At 44.1% G+C, this 14,979-nt stretch overlaps 1 long non-coding RNA gene across 2 annotated transcripts in view; it reads left to right on the top strand.

Annotated features, from left to right (window-relative positions):
- LOC123817544 overlaps positions 1–14,979 on the top strand; it is a 35,982-nt gene that overhangs the window by 8,489 nt on the left and 12,514 nt on the right. The window contains exon 3 of one of the 2 annotated variants that reach the window (XR_006785452.1): positions 3,674–3,862. The exons of the other annotated variant lie outside the window; for it this stretch is intronic. This is a non-coding gene — a long non-coding RNA (uncharacterized LOC123817544). Of the gene's footprint in view, positions 1–3,673; positions 3,863–14,979 lie in introns of those variants that run through there. 2 annotated transcript variants of the gene reach the window in all.

Raw genomic sequence — 14,979 nt, 5'->3', positions numbered from 1 at the left:
AAGGCTGTGTGGAGCAGAGAGGAAGATTTTGAAGAGGGACTAGAATGGGCACTTTCAGCAGGTAGAACAATACTGCCATCGGAAACCAAGCATCTCCGCCTCCCAAGCAGTGGTGTGTGTCACGGACCTCCATTTCTCTGCAGTTCCCCTGTGCTGACCCTTGTCAATTATCCCCCTGGTGAGTTATTGGCGGCATGTTTTTGATCCCGAGCCAGCCGGTGCACATCTGGTCAGCTACCTGAACAGCGAGCATGTATGTGTTCAGAAAGTGTGAATTCCTCTGAGTAGAAATCTAAGCAACATGAGTCATGGAAGCAAAGCCTCATCAAAAAATAGCCAAGCAGTGGCAGCAAAGGCCATGGACCTACGAAAAGACTAGGAGCCTTCTCCAAGCCATGCTACTGTCATTACTACCAGCTGTTAACTGTTCCCTTGTCTGAGGAAGAGGGGCCAGCGGCTTTGTGAGGAAAGGAGCTCTATGCTTTCTTCTGTCACTGAACAGAGAGGAGGAGAATGAGACCTGATGGAATCTATTCATTCATTTATTCCTTTGTATGCCATCCTGCATTCCATCACTCAGTGAGTATATACTAAGCATCTATTGTGTTGGGCCCTGTGCGGGCCAGTGGGGACACAACAATGAGCAAGCCAGATGTGGTTTTGACTTCGTGGAGCTTGGAATCTAGCAAAATCTAGAAGAAAACAAGATTAAATAAACAAGTTTAAATTTAAAAAGAAACCCATCTCAGAGCAAGGCGAGTGGCTGGGGGAAGAGTTTTGCATGCAGAGAATAAGGAACAGCACATGCAAAGGACCTAAGGTGGCAAAGAGATCAGTGCCTTCAAGAACATGAAAGAAACCCAGTGTGGCTCCTATGTGGAGAGCAAGGTCAGTGGTAGGAGACGAGGACAGAGAGGTAGGCAGGGGCCAGGTCGTGCGAGGCCTTGTTTCTCCTCCCCATCCTCCAGCTCCCCCAATCCCAATGAGACCTTAGAAGAGTATGTCCAATGGAACTAGGTCAAGGCCAGTGGAAACAGGACAAAGGGAAAGTGAACAATGGAAGGATTGAATTATTGGTCCCAATTCTTCACTTCCTGTGTTCTACATTTACACAGAATACTGCCTCTTGACTTTGGACTTGACCTTATGACTTGCTTTGGCCAGTGGTAGGTGAAAGCCACAAAGATTAGAAATATGCTTGCCCAAATGAGAATAACCCCTCTCACTTCTGCCTTTTGTCACTAAAAGGACAAGTCTTGGGCAGTCCAAGGAGGAAGAGGGATCTCTGGAGCAGACCTGGAGCCACCCTGATGCCTGGAGCAAAGCTTTGTCAGATCTGGCTTAAAGCAGCATGTCAGGAAGCTTTTTGCTTTTGCCTTTGCGTTTCCAGAGAGGTTTGTTACACGGCATTATTCTGGCCATCGCTGGCCAATGTAAGCAAGACAGTGAGGACTTCTTCGAGGCATGACTGACAGAGACAGGATGCTTATCTGGAGAACAGAAGATTGAAAAGAAACTAAGACCCATGTGCCATTACACATGACAGAGGAATCAGGTTTTTTCCATGTGACTCTAAAGCACGTCGATGAGGTCAATGGGTGGACACATAGGGAGGGAGATTTAGCCAAGCCTAAGGGAGAACTTTTTATCAGCTGAAGTGCTAGGAAAATGGAATTCATGATCTTGGAGACTATTTTTCACCCCCAGAGGGCATGGCAATAGCAATGTAGGACCTACTATATGTTCAGAGCATTCATATTTTTTCCTTTTATTTTATGATAATTTTCACAAAAAGTCTGTGAGATAAGGATTATTTTAAAGATAAGGGAACTGAGGTTCAGAGACAATAAGAGGCACACATGTCTATGTAGAGCCCGTAAGTCACAGAGGCAGGATTCAAGCTCAGGTCTGTCTGGCACTAGAATGCTGTCCCTCGAGAAGCTGATTTCCAGAGATGGTTTCAAGAGAATTCAAGTGACGAATGGGGAGCGGTGCCCAAAGCCTGGGCCACAAAGCCATCCCTGTTCCAGGACGAAGTTCTCACCCGCATTTGGCAAGTTTTCAGTTCTGGGGTGGGAGGCATACAGCACAGAAGGGGTAGGAGAAAGGTAGTGGATTGTTCATGGAGCTAAATTTATTCCATTCAAATGGCTTCTCTTTATTCTGACATTCAGTCTTTTCAGTTGTTCTTTCCTTTTTAAGTCAAATAACGTTGTTTTAAAAATTGTCATAATTTAGCAAAAGTAAAAGTCGTCAACTCTGTCGGGCTTCTCAGATGTTTGGGAATGATACAGGCTGTGAAATCTTAAAAGTCCGGAAGCCACTATCTGAGTGACTTACAATGTTTTTCCAGCCTTCAACTTTTATAACTCTTTTTTTTAAAGTTAGACCTTTAAGTTGAAAGGTCAAGTGATAGGCTCCAAAGGCCTTAGGAATCTGCCCTGGCCTGCGATCGCCTCCAGGTGAGGGAGCGAGGCAAGGCTGGCTTGCTGCTCCTAACTGGAAAAGGAGACTGAAGTCTCGCAAATCACACCCCTCATTACAGCAGCCCACCTTTCTCCCATGCTGGCCTGTTGGGCTGATTCTGTGGCGATGGGTCAGCCAGAGTGGTGGAGGTGTGGCTCATCGGGGTGCCCAACCGAGGTGCTGGGCAGCTGAGCTGAGCTGTGTTGAGGCTGCTGAGACCTCTTGGCAGTTACCCGTCCCCACCCCTCATCACTCAAGACACACAGAGGGTCCACAGTTTTCCTTCAAGGGAAGTCTTAGCCCGGGGGCTGGGGTGGGGGGGCTGCACACTCAGCCACAGAGGTAGAGGATTAGCAGGGGCTTCTGGAAGGCTGTAATCTTATATACTTTAAAACAAAACAAAACAGTTTATCAAGATATAATTTACACACCATATAAGGCATCCATTTAAAGGGCACAATAGTACATTCACAGATATGTGCAGCTATCACTACGGCCAATTTTAGAACATTTTCATGACCTCAAAAAAGAAACCTTGCACCCTTTAGCTATTACTCCCCACACCCCACATCTACTCTGTATCTCCCAGCCCTACATAACCACTGATCTACTCCCTGTCTGTATGAATATTCCTATTCTGGACATTTTATATGAATGTAATCATTTATACAAGAGTAACTGATTGATGTTTCTCACATCAATGTTTCTCTCCCTCCCTTTCGTCTTTCTCTAAATGATGGACTTCTTTCCATTAGCATAATGGTTTCAAGGTTTATCCATGTTGTAATATGTCAATACTTCATTCCTTCTTTAATTTTTATTTTTAAGAGCAATTTTAGGTTCACAGCAAGACTGAGCAGAAAGTGTAGAGAGTTTCCATATGCCTCCTGGCCCACACGCCTTGAACTCATAGCCCTCCGCGCTGTAAACGTCCAGCACCAGAGGGTGCGTTTGTTACAGCAAACAAACCTACACTGGGATGTCGTTATCACCCAAAGTCCATGGTTTACCTTAGGGTTCTCTGTTGGTGTTGACACTCTACCACGGATTTTGACAAATGTGTAACAATGTCCATCTACCTTTCTAGAGCCATGTGACTAGTTTCACTGCCCTAAACCCTCTGTGCTTCACCGATTCATTCCTCCCCTACCCTCAGCCCCAGGCAACCACTGATCTTGTACTATCTCCATGATTTTGCCTTTTCCAGAATGTCATGTTGTTGGGAACCACCCTGCCTGGTTTCAGAAGCTGTAACCCCTGCCAAGGCTAAGACTGAGGGAGTGACCTTGGACTGTAAACCACCAATGAGACAAAAGTTTATCTCCATGGCAGGGGCATTGATTCTGATCCTTTTACTTCACCCTGCCTGGCCCCCAATGCTTGGTCGGTTAGCCAATGACAGGTAAGATTCCCCAAGGGGGGAACGATCTAAGACAGGCATGATCATGTGGGAGGCCCCCAAGGAAGGACTTTGGGGGCTACAGCAAAAGGGGGTGATGGGCCCCCGCCACTCAGCTTTGACAAAGCCTGAGTGCTCATTGTCTGCGAGAAAATCTCCTTATTTCTCGGTTGCCTTACTTCCCCTGCCTCTCTTAAGCCTGAAACAATGACAGAGGGTGGTAAAGCCCTGTGCTGGAAAGGGCAGGTTCCCGGGTGATCAGGCCTAAGAAAGAACATGTAAAATCCTGTGAAATCTGCTTTGTTTAGAATGCTCTCAATTAAATGATAAGGATCCAAGCAAGAAGTAAGTTTGTTCCTCAAAGTTTTACTGCCCTTTAGCTATCTAACCCTGATTCAAAATAGGCCCTCAGAGTTCTTTGTTATCTATTGTTTGATCCTTATTTCCTAGCAATGATTAATGAGCTTTACCTGAATTCTTGTGTACACAAACCCAATAAAAGCCCATTGAGGAACAGGTTTCCGGCCCTTCTCCTTTGAGAGATTGGCCACCTTTCCTCCCCAAGCAGATCACGTCTTGGTAGACTTATTCTCATCCATGGCGGCTGGGGAGCTCTGCAGACAAAGCTCCCTCACATCACGCAGGTGGAATCCTACGGGGTGTAGCCTTCTCAGGTTGGCTTCCTTCATTTAGTAACATGTCTTCTCATGGCTTGAGAGTTCATTCCTGGCTATGGTTGAATAATATTCCATTGAGAGTTCATTCCTGGTTGTGGTTGAATAATATTCCACTGTGTGGATGTACCATAGTTTATTTATCCATTTACTTGCTGAAGGACACTGTGGTTGTTTCCAGGCTCGGACACTTATGAATAAGGCTGTGATGCCTCATTCCCATTTATGGTTGAATAATACTCCATTGTGTGGACAGACCACATTCTGTGCGTTCTTCATCAGTTGACGGACAGCTGGATTGTTTCCACCTTTTCACTAGCACAAATAATGCTGCTGCAAATATTCCTGTACATGTTTTTGATGGAACGCCTCCTTTTCAGTTCTTTGGGCTGTATACCTCACAGAGGTGTCGCTGGGTCATAGGGCAGCTCTGTATTTAATTGTCTTGAGGAAATGCCAACTGTTCCCCAAACTAACCAAACCATTTCACATTGCCACCAGTAGTGTATGAGGGTTTCAATTTCTCTCCATCATTGACAACACTTGGTACAGTTTGACTTTCAAAAAAAATGGTAAGTGGTGATATGCCCCGACCAGTGTGGCTCAGTTGGTTGGGCATCATCCCACTGGTTTGATTCCTGGTTGGGGTGCATGCCTGGGTTGCAGGTTTGGTTCCCAGTCAGGGCACGTACGAGAACAACTGATTGATGTTTCTTATATCCATGTTTCCTTCTCTTTCTCCCTTTCCCTTTCTCTAAAAATAAGTAAATAAAATCTAAAAAAAAAAGTTGTGATGTGTTCATGCTTTGGAATACTATGCTGCACTGAAAATGAAAGAATGACCCCAATAGCCATTAACATGCTTGTATCTAAAAAACCGACCATATTTTGCTGTGTATATTGCACACTTTTTGCCCAAATTTTTAAGGGAAAAATAGGGATATGCATTTTACATGGGTAGTACTAATTCAGTATCTGTGTAAATGTTTTTTTAATTCTTTTATTTCTGCCTATGTGTTATAAGTGTAACTCTAGAAAGGAATAACAATATCTGTATGCAAAGTCATACCCTGGAGTAGGATCATCATTTTTGTTTCAAATTTAAATAAATAAAAAATTGAATTAAAAAATTAAAATGACAGATTTTTTCCTGAAAGTTTGGGCCAAAAATGTGAGTGTGCCTTATGCATGGCAAAATACGGCATTATTGAACAAAATAAGCAAGTTGTGATTGGTAAATTCATTCAATATAATTATGTTTGCAGAAAGTTCAGAAATAGGCAAAGCCTAAATACTATATTATTTATGATTACACATATCTGATAAGAGCAATTTTAATAAAACAAGGGAATGATGGACACAGTTGTGTGACTTTGTGATTCCAGCCATCCTAGTGGGTGTCTCCTTGTGGTTTTGTTTTGCCTTTCCTCAGCGACTGATGATGTAGAGCATCTTCATGTGCTTATTGGCCATGTGTATATTTTCCTTGGAGAAATGTCTATTTAGGTCCTTTGCCCATGTTTTAAATTGCGTTGTCTTTTTATTATTGACTAGCGAGAGTTCTTTATATATTCAGGATGCAAACCCTTATCAGCTATATGACTTGCAAATATTTTCTCCCACCCCCCCATTCCCCCACCCACTCTTATGTGTGCTCACTTGCCTGTCCTTGCCCCTTGAAAAGCTAGAAACAGAGAGTATAAGTAGAGCTTTGATTTGTTTTTTAAAACTTACACAATTTTGCCTATATACAAAAAGAACTGAAAACAGAGACTCAAGCTGATCTCTGTACATCAGTGCTCATGGCAATGTTATCCACAGTAACCAAGGGCAGGCACAACTGTGTGAATTATTGGAAAGAATTCTAGTTTGGAGCCAGCCCGCTGGGTTTGACTTCCAGCTCTGCCATGTGACCTCAGGCATGTCACCTTCCTTGTCTGTGCCCTGGCCGCCTCACCTCTGTGATAAGTTGGTAATGATGCCTTCATGCCAAGAGCCCTGGCTCGATGAGAGAAGGTCCAAAGCAATGCCCCGCATCAGGGCTGTGTGGAGGAAGGAGTGCTAGACTTGGAGAGAAAAGATGCAGAGGAAGGTTCCCTTTCAGTCCCATCCTTGCTATTGGTATGACCTTGGGCAAGGCATTTGTCTCTCTGGACCTCAGTTTCCCCATATGTAAAGTGGGGATAATAACACCTACCCCTATTAGATACTGTTAAGTTGTGAGGTTGATAAAAAATCATTTTGTAAAGGAACAGTCTTATACAGAAATAAAAGAGATTAAAAATGCAGAAATATGTGGCGTAATGATGAACTGTTAACTTAGGGAGCTGTTGTTAATTAAAAATGATCCTGCATGCTATGCAACCATAAAAATGGGTTATTATGCAGACTATGTGGAAACAACACCATTTATGAGAAATAGAACATTTACAAAATTATATATACATGAGAATCATAATTATGCAAAATTATATAATGTGGACAAAGACTAAAAAGGATTACAAAAAAGTGTAATTATTGTGCACAGACATGGAGAGGATTATAGCTGATTGAAACATTTCTTTAAAGTCATCATTATGTTATTTTTATAGCAAGAATATGATTTAAAAAAAATTGGTGTGGTGGGAATCATTTGGGGATAACCTGCACTTGAATCTGACCTTAAGGCCCATTGACTTTGTTGGACACTGGGGAGTGAAACCACAGTAAGTGTCGTCCCTGTAGAAGCTTTGTTCTGTCTGTCCTGCTCCCTGGCTTCCCCAGCCCTCCCCACTCGTGGATTCCACTGAGCACAGCCTTCCAGGAGGCCTGGACCCCTCCTGGCATTACCGTTGCAGGAGTTACTCACCCTCCTGAGCCTGGTTTCTGTCGGTTATGAGGAGGCACAATCCCAGTCTCATGAAGAGACACAATCTGGTCCCCTAGTCCCGCTGCACTATATGGTATGGAGGATGGAATGCGATAGAAAATGTGGAAGAACCAAACCCACTGGATCTCACCAAGTCAATGTGGAGGTCACTGGTCCCCCTCAACTGCAGGACGCCTGCCCTTGTGTCCAGCACTGCAGGAGGCGGCAGGCTCCACAGCCCTGAAGCTGCAGTTAATTGCCCTGCTTCCTACTTCCTTCTCAATCTGACTGCTACCTATATTCGAGAAACCTCAAACTTATGCATTACATATTTACATACCTTCAAAAACAGAGTGCATGCCATACAACTGTGTTTGATTTAAAATACTTTTTTGTAGTCAAAGTGCCAGAGTTCCCTGTTTTCCGGGTCCAATCCCCAGGGCAGCCACCCCTCACCTTCTTAGTTTTTTCTTCTGAATGTTATCTCCACATCCCTAAGTAAACACTGCTGTTTCTTAATTTTGTCTGTCCACTATATAGTCATTGACTTCCTGCTGCATTGGGAAGGGCTTCGCTCACACACCATCTCTGTCTCCCTCTGTCTCCCTCCCCCAACACAATTATGTCACTCTTTTGGCTGCGATGGTCACTTTAAGGAATACATCACCCCTCTTCTTGCTGGCCCGCTGTGTTATCTGCGGGTGCTCCCCACCCCATGCTGTAGAAGGGGCAGCCTGTGCCATGGGCTTCCTCTCTTCTCTCCCTTCCTTCTCCCTCCAAGTTTCTGTCATAGGCCTTTGACTTTTACATTGTCTCAGAGATACATCCTCATTCCGTTTCCTAACTGTAATGAAGTCTTTTTCCCTTTGCTTAAAGCGGATTCTAAAATCAATAAACAATATTTACATTATGGAGACATACATATACGGTTCTTTTTCCAGTATGTAGCATATCTGCTTATGTTGGCTTCCTTGGGATAATTTTCTTTGATCTGGAATTTCAAACTGCTTTTCTTTTTTTTCCAGGACTATTTGACTTCATCTTATTCTCATTTTCTCCCTAACTTTCCATCCCAACAGATGTTCTATTGAGTTTTGTCTCCTCCCCCAAGGATATACCTTCTAGAACCTTCTGTCCCCCTTCCTCAATCTGGGCAGTAATCATTCCGGAACTTCCTTTTAATGATTTCCTAACTTCAACCCACAGTTTCTGAGATTTGGGTTGCTGTTGAGTTTGCTTCCTTATTTTGCCAGAGCATACTATTAAGTAACATCCTAGAGAGAGGTGTGTGGTGGGTGACATTTTTGAGTCTTTTAGGTTTGGAAATTTATTTAGCCTTCACACTTGATTGATAATCGGGCTGGGCATCGCATCTTAGGCTGTAAATCAAATTCCTTTAAAACTCTGAAGGCACTGCACCATTGTCCTCCAAATCGATTTTTCTATTGCAAACCCTGATTCACTCTCATTCTCGTTGTTGCATGAGGAGCTGGCCTTCAGCGGAAGCTTTGAGGGTGCGCTCCTCATCCTTGGTGAGCTGTTATTTTGGTGGCGTCCTGGGTGTGGGCCTGGTTTCGCTCCTTTCTCTGGTCTCGTGTCCTCCGCCTCTGAGAAATTCCCCCCTGTGATTTCTTTGATTGTTTCCTCTCCCCTGTTTTTTCTGCCCTCCTTTTTCAGAAACTCCTATTAGTTGGGTCCCAATTTGGTCCTCTATGTCCCTTATCTATTGGCTCATTTTTTCCCCCATTTCTTCATCTCGATTTTTTCAAAACATGCTAGTATATTTAAACTTGGGAACAATTTGTCTCTTTAAAGTAAAGTCTTATAGAAAAACGTATTCCTTGTTATATTATTTCTGTACTAACAGAGTGACAGGCATTTCAAATAAGGTTCACTTAAGAGTTTAGGGATTGCCGTAAAACATAACCCAAAACTGCCTTTGATGAGCGTGGCTTTGCAAACAACTGCAAAACGAGAGTAAGGGTTTTAAGAGGCATAAAATGAAGACTGCGGTCACCAGACGAGGCAGGAGACAGGAAAGAGAAAAACGTGGTATTAACCCATGCTTCAGGTGCTCCCTCGGGTCACCAGGTGCATGGGGGTGTAGTACCCCCTACTCCCCACCCCTGCCACCAAGAGGGTAGGGTCAGCTAGCGAGAGAGAGGAGCTGAAAGAGTCAAGTCCACAGTATGTGTTGGGATCTTCCCTGAGCGAGGCAGCTGGCCTGGGAATGGCACGTGAGTCTTCTGCCAAGGACAGGAGCCAATCACCGCCCTAGGCAGAGGGAGGTGGGAGCGGGGCAAATGAGAATCAGGCTCGGACAAGGGCACAGGGCAAGACTTGAGTGAATGCCTGGGTCTGCTAGGAAGTGGACAGAGGCTCTGCATGCTGACGCGGCACCTTAGGCCATTTGGGTCCAGAGAAACAGCACTCTGGTTCATGGGGCTGAACAGGCTCATCCCCAACCTGCACTTGTTCCCCGCATGCATGCTGCAGGGCCTTCCTCTAATGAAGGTGAGGCAACGAAACAGGCAGTGCACTCACACCCCCCGAGCAGAACCAGCACCTCATCCATTGATTCTCCCCTTCACACACACACACACACACACACACACACACACACACACACACACACAGATTTTGGGAGGCTGCCCGACCCTGTGCCAGCACGGAGCTGGGGCTGAAGCTCCAGCCCCGGCCGGCTGCCTTCCTGTCTCCATGTTCCGCGGGGGAGCAGACATGTGAACAGAAGGGGGCTGGCGATTCCTTCACGGTTCAGCTGCCTCCAAATGAGATGCTTGGCAGGAGAGGAGGGCTGCAACCTGTTGTCCCCACGTTCATTGTTTATTTGCTAAAAGAATACTTTGGGTAATTAGTCACTCATGCAAATGTTTACTGACTCAACAAACGCTTATTGAGTTCCAATGATGATAATAATTAGTGCTCATTGAGTGCTTACCATGTGTCAGGCACAGTGCTTAGCCCTTTGAACTCCGCTATGTGCCAGATGTTAGGAACACAGAAATAAAGATGCAGTGACGACCTGCAAGTGGTTGGGAGGCCGGAAGTTAACATTGCCCCAATTTCAGGTGAGCTTCTTCACAGTAACACCCCCCCACCCCCCCACCCCGAAATACTGTTGTTGAGAAGAAGTGTACTCTAATGGTTAAGAGTAAGGCCTGGGTTTGAAGTCTGTTTGTATCACTTGTTAGCTGTGTGACTTTGGGCAAATTGCTTAAGCTGTGTCTCAGTTTTCCCATCTACACAGTGGGTGTGGATAACAACAGCTGTACCTTACGGAGTTGTGAGGGTTGAATGAGCTGACGCACAGAAAGTGCTGGCACATTCCTTGACACATGGGCAGTTACTATTTAACCCCGGGGTACTGTGGGATCCCAGGAATTAAAATGATGTTAAATCAAGGTTACCCAAAGCCATTAATACTCATGGGATAAATAGGAATTAGGCAAAGAACAAAGTAAAGTTAATACAAATGGTTCCTTTGACTCTGCTCAGAAACCCAGCCTTGCCCTCCTGCTACCCCATCAGTATTTCTGTGTAATAACACAAACCTCTTCAGCCCCAGACTCAACCATAACTCACAGTGCATCATTGCAAGAGGCTTTGGAGAAGTCGCTTCTCCTTCCTGGGCTTCAGATTCTTCATCTTTACGGAGAATAGGCTGTACCAATTCAAGCATTGCTTATAACAGCAAAAACTTGGAAGAAATATAAATGTCTATCAACGGAGAAATAGTTTAATAAATTATGATACATTCATGCGATGGACGACAGCATAGCTGCTCAAAGGGTAAATCCATACGAGCTGATATAGAAAAATGTACTCTCTTGAGCCAAAATTGACATGCAATGAACATACCGATTCTGTATGCATTTTGGCAGATGTATCCACCTGTCACCATGGCTCTGATCGAGATAAAAAACATTCTATCATTCTAAAAATTTCCCTTGTGCTGCTTTTCCATCAGCCCCTCCCCATCCACACAGGGGCAACTGTGTTACCGTAGGTCCATTTTGTCTCTTCTTAAACTTCATATTTTAGGAATTATAGGGGTTTTTTTTGTTTCAAGTAAGAGTAGTTTTCTTTCTGTTGCTATTGTACACTGAATGGTTGTGCCCCACCCCGCCAAATCCCTAGTATGACTGTACTTAGAAATGGGACCTTTAAGGAATTAATGAAGGTTAACTGAGGTCATAAGGGTGGGACCTCGATCTGATAGGATTACTGTCCTTATAGAGGAGACACCAGTGACGTGACCTTTTTCTGGAGCTGAGAAAAGGGCCTGTGAGCACAGCAGGATGACAGCCGAGTCTAAGCCCGGAGAAGAGGCCTCAGAACGTAAGAGAGCTTCCTGTAGGTGAGGCACCAATCACAGCAGACCTGGGAGAGACGCCCACCTTGGGCTGTCCTGTCAGGTCCAGCGAGGCCGCTCATCCTCCAGCGTGGCCTGGCCCAAGTTCACAAGAGAGAAGCAGAACCTCTGACTGAAGCACTTGTGCTTTTGCTGCCTCACCTACGTTTTTAAAAGCTCTGTTTTCATTTTCATTTGCTTCAAGATTCTATTTCTTGTTGCATTTCCACTTTGATCCATTGGTTGTTTAGTTTCCACATACCTGTGTTTTTTCACAGTTTCCTCCCTGTAGTTCATTTCTAACTTCATGCAATTGTGGTAGGTAAAAGATGCTTAACGTGATTTCAATCTTCCTGAATTTACTGAGACTTATTTTGTGGCCTAATATGTGATCTATTCTGGAGACTATTCCTTCTGCACTTGAAGAAAATGTGTGTTCTGCAGTTTTTGGATGGAATGTTCTATAAATGTCTGTAAGTCAATCTCATCTAATGTGACATTTGAGACCATTATTACATTATTAATTTTCTGTCTGGATGATCTACCATTGATGTGAGTGGATGGTAACATCCCCTACTATTGTTGTGATGCTGTGGATTTCTCCCTTTGTGACCATTAGTCATCGCTTTATGTATTTAGGTGCTACTGTGTTGGGTGCATAGATGTTTATGATTGTCGTATCTTCTTGGATTGACTCCTTCATAACTATGTAATATCTTCCTTTGTCTTTGTTTACATTTTTTGTTTTAAAGTCTATTTTGCCTGACATAAGTATTGCTACTCCAGTTTTCTTTTAGTTTCCATTTGCATGGCATATCTTTCCCAACCTTTTACTTTCACTCTGTAGGCGTGTCTTCAGTTCGGAATCTCTTGCAAGCAGCGTATAGAGAGGAATCGTGTTTTTAACTCCATTTGACCACCCTGCATCTTTTCACTGGAGCATTCCATCCATTTGCATTCAGAGTAATTATTGGTAGGTGCCCACTGCCATTTTGTTCCCCGTTTTTACGTTGCTTTTAGAGTTGTCCTTCGTTTCTGTCTCCTGCTCTTGATCTCTTCCCTGGTGGCTTGCTGTTCTTCTTCGGTGTTTCGTTCAGTTTCCTTGTTCCTTTCTCTTTGTTCTTGGTGTATCTTTGGTGAGTTTTTGGGTTTTGGTTACCATGAAATTTATAGATATCATTCTTTATCTACAGCAGTTTATTTGAAGCTGACAAGCATTTAAGTTTAGATATATTCTATAAAAACTACATTTTTACTCTTCTCACCATGCTTTCTGTTATCGATGTCATATTTTAGATTTTTTTTGTGTTGTGTATCTCCTATTTACTTATTGTAGTTTGAGTTGAGTTTGATACTTTTTTCATTTAACCATTATGGTAGCCTTTTACTCATCTGATTTGCTTTATCTATTGAATATTTGGCTTTTCCAGTGAGGTTTTTCCCTTTCTCATATTTTCTCATTTCTGGGTATGGCCTTTCCTTTTCTGCTTAAGGAAGGCCCTTGGGCATTTCTTGTAAAGCTGGTTTAATGGTGAAGAACTTCTTTACTTTTTGCTTGTCTGGGACACTCTTTATCTTTCTTTTGATTCTGAATGATAACCCTCTTGGCTAAATTCTAGGTCGTAGGATCTTCTCTTCCAGCTCTTTAAAGACGCCCTGCTGTACCTTCCTGTCCTGCCAAGTCATTAGTGAGAAACGGGCTAATAACCTTACAGGCTTCCCGCTTAGAGTGGAACTTGTTTTTTTTTTCCTTGCTCCCTTCCAAATTTTTCCTTTATCTTTAACTTTTGCAATTTTAACCTTAGTGTGGGTCTCTTCAGGTTTGTCTTGTTTGAAACTCCCTGTGCCTGCTGAACTTGAATGTCTGTTTCCTTTCCGAAGTTTGGAAAAGTTCCATCCATTGTTTCTTTAAATAAAGTCTCTGTTCCTTCCACTCTTTCTTTTCCTTCTGGGATCCCTAGAATGCAAATGTTTGAGCCCTTGATGTTGTCCCAGGGGTCCTTTAAACTATCCTTGTTCTTTAAACAATTTTTTTCTTTCTGCTGTTTTGATTCGTTGATTTCCACTAGTCTGTCATCCAATCACTTATCCATTCTTCTGTGTTAACTAATCTGCTATTGATTCCTTCTAATGTTTTTTTTTTTAATTTCAGTTATTACTTACAAATTACTTATTTTAATTTCCTTAAGATTTCTGCCCCTCTCCTGCTGCCCAGGATTTTTCTTGTTCCTTCGTTTGAGAGATATTCTTCTGACTTTCATTTTGTTTGACTTTCTATGTTTGTTTATATGAATTAGACAAAATAGTTGTCTCTTCCAGTCTTGAAAAAGTGGCCTTATAGAGACATGGGCTCTATGTAGACTGCGTGCTGGATGCTCTTGGCAGGACTGTAGAGGTAGGCAGGTGCCTAAGACATCCCCCATGGGAAGGCCAGGTGCTGGTAGTAATGCCCTATTGATCCTGCTTGCTCCCTTTGTTTAGGCGAAATGGGCTCCCACCATGTGTCCAGGAACACATTGCAGTGACCTTGCAGGAAGGCTAGAGCTCCTGGGTAAAGCCCCCACCCTCTGGGGGTGGAGGGGGATGTGAACAATGGCACTTGCTCACCCTCTGTCCCCGGAGAATTCTCGCAGTCCTGAGGGAGCTCCTGAGTCTCTCCAGTCTTCTCTATACTGTCTCTTGTTTGTTGTACTGAAAGCAGTCCCTCTGTGTGGGCTCCGCGTGCCCTGCCGCATAGTTTGGTGGAAGTGCTTGGAGCCCCGCAGGCACTCACAGCACCTGGAGCACTAGCTGAGAGGCCAGGTGCGTGTGGTGACGCCCTGTTGTTCCTGCTTGCTCCCTTTGTCCGGAGTGGGCGTAGCTGTGAAGCGCTTCGGGGATCTTGCAGGTAGACCTAAGGCCCTGAATAGACGCCCCCCCCCCCGCCCCCCCCGCCCTATCAAAGTGGAGTGGAGTGCGGAGGGCTCCCTGGGCTTCCCAGCTTCCTCTCTTCGGTTTCTTTTTTTTGTTTGTTGTCAGAAGCTGTTCACCCAGCACACAGTTGTCTCGCAGGGGTGATTGCTACCTACATACAAGATTTTTAAAGTTTGCTCCTGAGAGGGGCTGAGTTCCGTCTCCTCCTACCTCGCCTCTCTTGGACCTGTCTGGATACACAAACTTTAGAGTAATGCTGCCTGGTTTGTGTCCCACTTCTGATGCTTTCCACTTTTACAACCACAGG

The sequence above is a fragment of the Phyllostomus hastatus genome, unplaced genomic scaffold (assembly GCF_019186645.2).
Source record: "Phyllostomus hastatus isolate PE091 unplaced genomic scaffold, TTU_PhHast_1.1 phas_contig_210, whole genome shotgun sequence".
Taxonomy (NCBI): domain Eukaryota; kingdom Metazoa; phylum Chordata; class Mammalia; order Chiroptera; family Phyllostomidae; genus Phyllostomus; species Phyllostomus hastatus.
Note: the sequence above shows the minus strand (reverse complement) of the source record. Positions and strands in the feature narration are given on the sequence as shown.